General features: G+C 38.0%; 1 pseudogene; it reads left to right on the top strand.

Annotated features, from left to right (window-relative positions):
- The first annotated feature begins 627 nt into the window (after positions 1-627).
- Positions 628-2,948, top strand: LOC141507066 (eukaryotic translation initiation factor 3 subunit D pseudogene; annotated as a pseudogene).
- The last annotated feature ends 6,838 nt before the right edge of the window (positions 2,949-9,786 follow it).

Here is a 9,786-nt window from a genome sequence, read left to right as displayed (position 1 = left end):
TATTCATGAGCTCTGACATTCTATCATCTGATCAAAACCCATTGTTATTCTGCCTTGCAATCTCAAATTCTATTCTGTGTTCACCATGATTTCCAATCCATCAGCTCCATGGTTCTTTCCCAGGTCATCACCATTGCACTAGTTACACCTTCCTTCTCTCATCATCTTGTCCCTTTGGTGAAATATTTTCATTCTACAGTTATCTTCTCTCAAGTCACTTTCACTCTTATGCTATTGCTAATCATAACCTGATAAGCCTCAGCTTTATATTAATCCCACCATCTGATGTCATCGATCCTATTCATAAACTGTTAAATGAAGCTTGAGAAAAATCAAAAACCTTGTTGAGTCTACTTTACATTTATGTTACTATGATTCAACTAGACCCTCACTGAAGCAAAGCAGTCCTTTTTCCTTTCCTTAATTGATTCATTATCCTACTCACAAACAAAAAAGTGGTTTTTCTAAGCCTTTTCATCACCAATTCTCTCCCCATTCCTCCACCCTTTCAGTTAAGAACCTTGCTTTAATAAAGTCATGCTTCCTGGTCGGCCACAGGACAGTGGTTGGCAGCTCTGGCACTGCGTCCGGAACCATCAGTCTCCATCAGGACAGGCCATTGCCTGAGCAGGATTTAGAAGATGGCAAAGTTCGTGACTCCTGTGATCCAGGACAACCCCTCGGGCTGGGGTCCCTGTGCAGTCCCCGAACAATTCCAGGACATGCCCTAGCAACATTTCAGTAAAGGAGATCGGCTGGGAAAGGTTGTGCAGACTGGACAGGGGCCACCTACCAGGATAAGAGGTATATGAATAACTATTCCTCCCAGTTTGGTGGTGGGAGTCAATATGTTTATTTCCATGAGGAGAAGGAGACCAGCTTCCAACTAGCTGACACAGTCCGGACCCAGAAGACAGCATACCAGAGGAATAAAATGAGATTTGCCCAGTGGAACCTTCGCAGGGATAAGGACCTTCGCAACATGTTGCAGTTCAACCTGCAGACCTTGCCCAAGAGCGCCAAGCAGAAAGAGAGAGACCGCATATGCCTGCAAAAAAAAGTTCCAGTAGCAGTTTGGAGTCAGGCAGAAATGGGACCAAAAGTCCCAGAAACCCCGGGATTCTTCAGTTGAGGTTCAGAGTGACTGGGAAGTGAAGGAAGAAATGGTTTTTCCTCAGTTAATGAAGATGTGTTACTTGGAGGTGTCAGAGCCACAGGACATCGAGTGCTATGGGGCCCTGGAATATTACGACAAAGCCTTTGACCGGATCACCACAAGGAACGAGAAGCCTCTGCGGAGCATTAAGCGCATTTTCCACACTGTCACCACGACAGATGATTCCATCATCCGCAAGCTGGCAAAGACTCAGGGCAATATGTTTGCTACAGACGCCATCCTGGCTACACTGATGAGCTGTACCCGCTCTGTCTATTCCTGGGATACTGTTGTCCAGAGGGTCGGGTCCAAGCTCTTTTTTAACAAAAGGGACAAGTTGGATTTTGAGTGAAACTGCCAACGAGCCCCCTCAGGATGAGGGCAACTCCTTCAGCTTGCCCCAGAATCTTGCCATGGAAGCCACCTACAACTTCGCCCAGCAGTCGTAAGAATGGGAAAGGAAAGACACAAGTTTCCCAACACAAATCCCTTTGTGGAGGAGGATATGGACAAGAATGAAATTGCCTCCGTTGGCCTACCGGTACTGGAGGTGGAAGCTTGGTGATGACATCGACCTCATTGTCGGCTGTGAGCATGATGGAGTCATGATGAGGGCCAGTGGAGAGGTCTCCTTCATCAACATCAAGACCCTCAATGAGTGAAATTCCAGGCACTGCAATGGTGTGGACTGGCGTCAGAAGCTGGACTCTCAGCAGGCGGCGGTTATTGCCATGGAGCTGAAGAACAACAGCTACAAGCTGGCGCGTTGGACCTGCTGTGTCTTATTGGCCGGATCCGAGTACCTCAAGCTTGGTTACGTGTCCCGCTACCACGTCAAAGACTCAGCTCATCACGTCATCCTGGGCACCCAGCAGTTCAAGCCCAACGAGTTTGCCAGCCAGATTAACTTGAGCGTGGAGAACACCTGGGGCATCCCGTGCTGGGTGATCGACATCTGCATGAAGCTAGAAGGAGGGCAAATACCTGATCCTCAAGGACCCCAACAAGCAGGTGATCCACGTCTACAGCCTGCCCTACGGCACTTCAGCTCTGACAAGGACGATGACAATGAGGACAAGGAAGAGGAGGAGGAAGAAGAAGTGTAAACAAGACTACGAGGCCACGCGGCACCTGCAAAGTTTCGTTCTTTGTCTGGAAGGGACTGAGGACCCCGTGGGGATTGGTCTTGTCCTCAGACAAGCCGAGGTTTAATAAGTGAAATAAAAGAGAAGCCTAATTAATCAAAAATCAATCAATCAATCAATCAATCAATAAAGATTAAAGTCATTTACCAAGAGTTCCCTCTTCTCCCCTTCTCTTCATCTCATATCACTCAGTTGACCTCTTCCAACCCCTCCACCTTCACTCTGACTCACAAGAGGAAGTGGCCCTTCTCCTTGTTGAGGTAAACCCCTCTATATGCACAAGTGATCAACATCCTACTTTCTCACTAATCTTCAATCTCTATTGCCTATAAACAAACATATTTCCTCCAATCCTCAAGAAGCTCTCCTTTGGTCCACCTGTCTCTGATAGTAATCATCCAATATATCTCCTCTCTTTTCTGGATCAAACTGAATTTCCTACATATATCTTCATTTCATCATATTTCCAAGTTTTTCTCTTTACCTTATAATTCTTTGTTTTGTTTTGGTTTTGGTATTGTAACATTCATTAAAATAATGCTGTAGGTTAATAGAAACAGCCAAAGAACCAAAGAATTAAAATGCAAGCTATGTAAAATCCCAACTAAAACCCAATGTATTCATTCAGTAGCTAACTAAAAGTCCAAGAAAGACAATACTCTCAATATGATAAAGTACTGCAAAATAATTGTCAATTTTCAGTTACCAAAATTGTGGGTTTTGCATTTTGTATCCTTTTCTCAGGAAAAAAAATTCTTTTTGAATGTTATATAATATACATATAAAACAAGCTGGAAAAATATATTATAAACTTGTAACAATGGCTGTAAATACATTATCTTCCTTGTTTCTCATAGGCAATAGGTTGGTTATGGTACATACATAGTATGAGACTACTAAGATAATAATAGACAAAATATGTCAGCTATACAGTAGCATACAAGTGACACTCCCATCTACCCACTCTAAAAAAATTACATTAATACTGTCAGAAAAAAGGTCTTAAAACTACATATTTTAATAAGAAATAAATTCAATAAAGAATGATAATACTGAGAACAAGGCATTCAGAGATTTCAAAAGTATGCTTTTTTTAGTTGATTCAAAATTTTGTCAACTGTTTTCAAAAGTTTGTTTAGAGCAAATGTTATACATAAATGCCACACATGTATGGGGGAAGGGACTTTTTCAGGATCATGAAACCAGCATATGTCAGAGAACTGACTTCAATCCAATTCAATTCAATTTCTTCCCAAATTTGATAAATATCTAAATGCCCCAGGTTTTATCATAGTTGAGATGAAACTGGAACAAATACTGGTACCATTTTAGCAAATCTCTCCTCAAATGTTTTAAGTGTCACAAGTTTATTCAACCAACCAAAATAAAAATCAAAATGGCACACATATATTATAGGAAAATCAAAATATTGCATATGTAACAGGAAGACAAAGTGGTGGCATGTTAAGCAAAAGCTAGCTGAATATAAAGGGATAAATGTCTATACCATAGTAAATAAACTGAGAATCACTTCCAAGGTAATAGATGAGGTCACCATGAAGTTGTTTTTTGAGCTTTACTGCTGACCTTTGACTTCAAAGTTGTTATACCTTCTTATAATTGTTGAGGACACCACTATTCTCCAGGTATGCAAACTAAGTATCATCTTTAATTCATCATCCTTTCACCTACCATCTCCCTCCTGCCTATCTCATTTTCTTCTCCCATACTTCCCCGTGTACTCAGAAATCCAGTGCCACAAATCCTCTTGTTCTTCTGAAATGACAATTCATCACTCAAGTCTACATTTTCACTAGCTGTTCTACATGCCTGGAATGTTGTCCTTCTTCTCCATCTCTTGACTTGCTTGGCTTCCTGTAAACCCTTGCTAAAATCCCACTTTCTATATGAATCTTTTCCTTAACCCTCATAATTCTGATTTCTTCCCTTTGTTGATTATCACCAACTTATCCTAAATATAACTTGTTTGTAAATAGTTGCTCCTACCCTGACTCAGACTGTAATTTCCTTGAGGACATGGACTCTCTTTTTGTTTGCATTTGTATTCCCAGGGTTCAGCACAGCCACTGGTACATAATAAACCCTTAATAAAAGCTAGTTGAGAGACAACTAGGTGGAAAGTGGATAGAGCACTGTCCCTGAAGTCAGGAGGACCTGGGGTTAACCTGGCCTAAGCACTTACTAACTGCGTCACCTGTGCAAGTCACTTAACCCTGACTGCCTATCCAAAATAAATAGATTAAATAAATTTTGGTTAACTAAGTAACTGAATAGTTTCAAAGAAGTTCCATTCAAATTCTAGCTCTGAGACTTATAGGATATTTGGTTAAGTCATATAGTTTCTCAGGGCCTCAGTTTGCTCAGTTATAAAATAAAAGGGGTGGGCAAAATGATCTTTCTGGTCCCTCACAGTTTTAGATCCTTGGAAATCTATGAGTTCATATTTACTTCTTTAAGAGACTCTCCCCACCTGTTCTTCATTAGGATTTTTAATGTTTCATGGATTTCCACAATATGGAAGAATAAACAGAAACTGATAAAAAAAAGTTACTAGTATGGTATGAAGGAGAAAAATCTTTGCAGCTACTCTCATGAAGAGTATTTATGGATTTCAGGTGACCTTATGAGGCCCCAGTGTGATGGATTGAGACTGTTAAAGAAAATTTAGCTTCAGATGCTAGTTACTGTAAATGTGAGTCTCCATTGTTAAGATTACATCTAGAATATTGCATTGGCAAACAGGAGACTATCTGTATCATATCACTAAGACATAGAAGGGTATGGAAACTTTGTATCATATCACTAAGATATAGAAGCATATGGAATAACTTTGTTACTTTAGAAATAATTGGAGCAACTGGGGATTTAGTTGAGAAAATAGATATGAAGGGGGGACTCAGGAATTTTTCTTCAAATGACTTCAATGGAGGAAGGGAGAGAAAAGTTCTGCAGACTTAATTTCAATAGGAAGGGGCAGGTTATAAGTATATCAAAGACACATAATTTGTAACTTGTAGAATTAAACATAAAGGAGTAGGGGAAGGGACTTTTTCAGGATCATGAAACCAGCATATGTCAGAGAAGTGACTTCAATTCAGATTTTTCCTGATTCTGAAAAAGGGCCAATAGACACTATACTGGCTAGCTGTCCTTCATTCTCAAAGAGGACTAAAGACATCACTATTTTTCGCTCAAAGCACTGTGTGTCTGACTGTGGCCAATCAGATCAATACAAACTAAGGTTCTACAATGGGTCAGGCACAAATAGTCCACATTAATATTTGGAGTGGAGATAGTTCTAAATTTTCATATCTTACATTTCTTTGTAATTATTGAAATTCTGCTCATAGAGCATATTACCTTCTTTAATTCAGGTATGCCATTCTGGGTTATCCTGTTCCAATGTCTCCCATATATAATGAAGGATACCAAAGTTCTTCAGAAAGACCTTGTGATTGGCCTTGTATCAGTTCTTCTGACCACCATGTGAACATTTGCTTTGTGTGAGTTCTCTGTAAAATAGTCTTTTAGGCAAATGTACTTTTGGCATTCGAACAATATAGCCACTCCATCAGAGTTGCACTATCTACAGTAGAATTTGAATTTTTCGCAGTTTGGCTAGAGAAAGGACTGCTCCCCAGATTGCTTCTGGTACTTTATCTTACCAAATGATCTTGAGAATCTTCCTGAGAATTCAGATAGAAGTGATTCATTTTTCTGACATGGTTCTAGTAGATTGTACAGGTTTTACAATATAGTAATTAGGTCAGAACAAAAACTTTGTTGATCTTCACTTAGGTGGGCAGTTTCATACCTCTTCTCTCCCACACTTTCCTTCAGAACCTCCCAAATACTGAGCTGAATCTGGAAATCTATATATCAATCTCATCATCTATGTGGTCATCCCTGGAAGGTATACCACTTAGGTATGCCAACTTATCCACAGAATTCAAAAATTTCTTCATGTATTGTAACTGATAGTTCCACAAGTAGATGCTGTGGTACCGACTGGTAAAGAACCTCTAAAACAGAAATGCTTGTTTTATTCCACAAATTAAAAACAAAATATTTTCTTTAAAAAGAGAGTTCCTATGTCCAAAGGGCTATAAAACTGTAAAAAACAGCAATATCACTACTAAGTCTATATCCCCAAAAGATTATAAAAAGGGGAAAAGGGTATACACATGAACAAAAAATATTAATAGCAGCTCTTTTTGTAGTGGCAAAGAATTGAACCTGAGGGGTACCCATCATTTGAGAAATGGCTGAACATGTTGTGGTATGTGAATGTGATGAAATACTATCATTCCATAAGAAATGATGAGCAGTCAGATTTCAGGAAAATTTAAAAAGCCTTCCAAGGACTGTTGCTTAGTGAAGTGAGCTGAGATAGAAGAACATTGTCTATAGTAACAGCGACATCATCCAATGATCAGCTATGATAGACTTAGCTTTTCTCAGTTAATACAGTGATCAAAGACAATTCTAAAAGACTTGTGATAGAATGCCATCCACATCCAGTAAAAGAATTATGAAGTCTGCATGTAGATCAAAGCATATAATTTTCACTTTTTTAAATGTCTTTTTTTACTTTTTCTCTATCATGGTTTTCCCCTCCCTTCACAGCATGACTAAAATGGAAATGTGTTTAACATGATTGTGTAGATGTACCCTATATCAGATTGCTTGCTGTCTTCTTAGATAGGAGAGTAGTCAGAGAGAGAGGGAGAAAATTTTACAAAAATGAATGTTGAAAATGATCTTTATGAAATTGCTAATTTTTCAAAATAAACTAAAAAAAGATTAGGAAACGAAAGTGCAGATTATGAGTATATGACAAAGCGATTCAGTAATTTGTTAAGGTGCTTAATACAATGTAAGGCACAGTATTAGGTATTGGGAATGAAGAAATAAACTGTAAAGCAGAGAAAGAAAATCAATAAAAAGAGAGCTCCCTAAGGATCAAGTATAAATTTGGAATTTTAGACTAATGCATAAAACTTTATCAAGACTAACAATTGGGAGAAAGTCAAACCAATCAGGCATTTATTATGCATCTACTTTGTACTAGACACCATGCTAAGAAATGGAGATACAAAGAAAGGCAAAAACTCAATCTTTATTTCAAAGAGCTCACAGTCTGATGAGGCAGACAAAATGCAAACAACTGCATAGGAACAACTAGACATGGAATAAAATGGAGGTAGCCTCAGAAGGAAGGTATTGAGATTAAAAAGGACTGAGAAAAGTGGGACTTGACCTGAGCCCTGAGGGAAGCCAGAGAAGCCAGGAAGTTGGGTCTTCAAGTGAAAGGAAAGAAAGATAATTTTTTCTATACTTTAGTCACAGTCCTCTCAAAGAAGCCAAAAGTCAACAACAATATATCTAGGTATAGAATCACAAATGATAAAGAATTATGGGAGTCAAGTAAGAACTGGGGAATTTTTGATAAAGGTTTAGTTTGCCTATTAAGTTTAGGCAAAATAAAATCTAGGCTAGATGGTAGCTATTATGTGTACTTTTGATTAATTACAATTAATTTTATTTTTAGTTATAGTTCTTGTCTTCTGTGAATAAATAAAAGAGCACTGCTTTTAATGGTCCACAATGTATAATGGATCATAGGATAATAGATTTAAAACTATAAGGGGTTTCAGAGCTTATCTATAACAAAAATGTTGTTTTACAGATGACAAAAATGAAGTCCCAAGAGATTAATTTGCCTAGGATCTCACCAAAAGCAAACATCAGACTGGATTTAATCCAGGTCTTCTGACTCCAGACAAGTAATTTTATATATCAGGAAAATGATCAGAAAGGTAAAGTATCTTCTCTATATCTGCACAGCTTGTAAAGCATCAAAGGAAAAATTTTGTCCCAGGTCTTTCTGGCTCCAAGTCCCTATCAGTCCCTTGGCAGAAGAGAAAGCCCTCAAAACAAGAAGTTCTACTGGATTGATCATAAGAACCAATATGGTTCTTATGAGAAATTGATAAGGTTAAGTAAGCCTAAGAACCAAGATCGATCACTTAATATAAATTCTATAATCTCCTGCATACATTCTCATACTTTTCTCACTACTTTATGTGACTTACCAGTGAAAAAGTGTCCATTTCAACTATAAACCTCACTCAGGATTGATGGAAGTATTTTTCATTTTACATGGATCTTCCCCAGTATCTAAAGCAATTCATAGATATTAACTGATTATCCAAGGACATAATAGAATAGTAATAAGAATCATTGCTTCTAACCTTTAAAGACCCCAATAAATAAAATCAGCTTACTCAAATTCAGACAAATTCAGACCTTCCCTTCTCTTCCCTCCCTTCCCTTTTCGATTTCATTTTATTTTCCCCTTTCCTTTTCTTCCTTTCTTTTCCTTTACCTTCTAATACTCTTGGATATACCACTTTATGATTCTCTGCAGATTCTTGTCTATTTTCTTCCTCTCCAACCCATCATCATTCTCCCCCCAACCCAAATTCCTTTCCTAATCACTCATTTCCCCTGAGTTAACACATAGAGAGTCATCAAGCAGACCTTGATTAGCCTCTGATATAATATGCCAAATTGATCATTTCACTATGCTTATGTTTCTCCATTTTCTCATTAGTGTTGAATATTACACATCACAAAGAACCTGCCATAGTTTTCCTATTCCGATCCATAAGTTGGAGAGTAACTTAAGCATCAAGAAAAACCAGTCTTCTAAAATCTACCTATGATACTTATTTGCTGTGTAATCTTGGGTAAATCACAGTCACTTCCTCATCTGTAGAATGTGGATGGTAAATCCTATAGGACCTCCCTCATAAGTTTGTTATAAAGCTGAAATGAGTAAAGTGGTTTTGTAAAGCAGTATTTAATGCTAAATATTATGGGTTCTTCTCAGAAAGGATTCTTAACCATTTTTGTATGTTATAATCACTTTTGGTAGGCCAGTGAACCTATAGACCCCCCTTCTCAGACCAGTGTCTTTAAATGCATAAAATGCATAGGATCACAAAAGAAAAAACTCTAAAGAGCTAACAGTTATCAAAAAAAAACCAGCAACCAAAAACAAGTTCATAAACATCAGATTAGACCTTCTCCCCTATATCAGAGCACTTTTTGATGGTGCCTATTTGAGCATAAGATTTTATATATATATATATATATAAAATGCTAGACAGAGTCATGGGGCCATTAAGCCCACCTTCTAACCCTATTTGACAGATGAGGGAAATAAGGCAAAAGGAGTTTGTCATTTGTCCAAAGTCCCATGAAAAGGAAGTATCTGAGGCAGAATTTAAATCCAAGTCTGATTCTAAACACAACATGCTATCATTAGACTCTACCTCAAATAAGGAGATCATTTTAGGGATTCTGGGAATGAGTTTCCCAAATAAATTCCACCTTTCCCATTTGTCTGACTAGTTCCTGACATTGCTTAAAAAAAAAAAAAGTTTTCAGTACCAGACT

Source organism: Macrotis lagotis, chromosome 1 (assembly GCF_037893015.1).
Source record: "Macrotis lagotis isolate mMagLag1 chromosome 1, bilby.v1.9.chrom.fasta, whole genome shotgun sequence".
In the NCBI taxonomy this organism is placed as follows: domain Eukaryota; kingdom Metazoa; phylum Chordata; class Mammalia; order Peramelemorphia; family Peramelidae; genus Macrotis; species Macrotis lagotis.
Note: the sequence above shows the minus strand (reverse complement) of the source record. Positions and strands in the feature narration are given on the sequence as shown.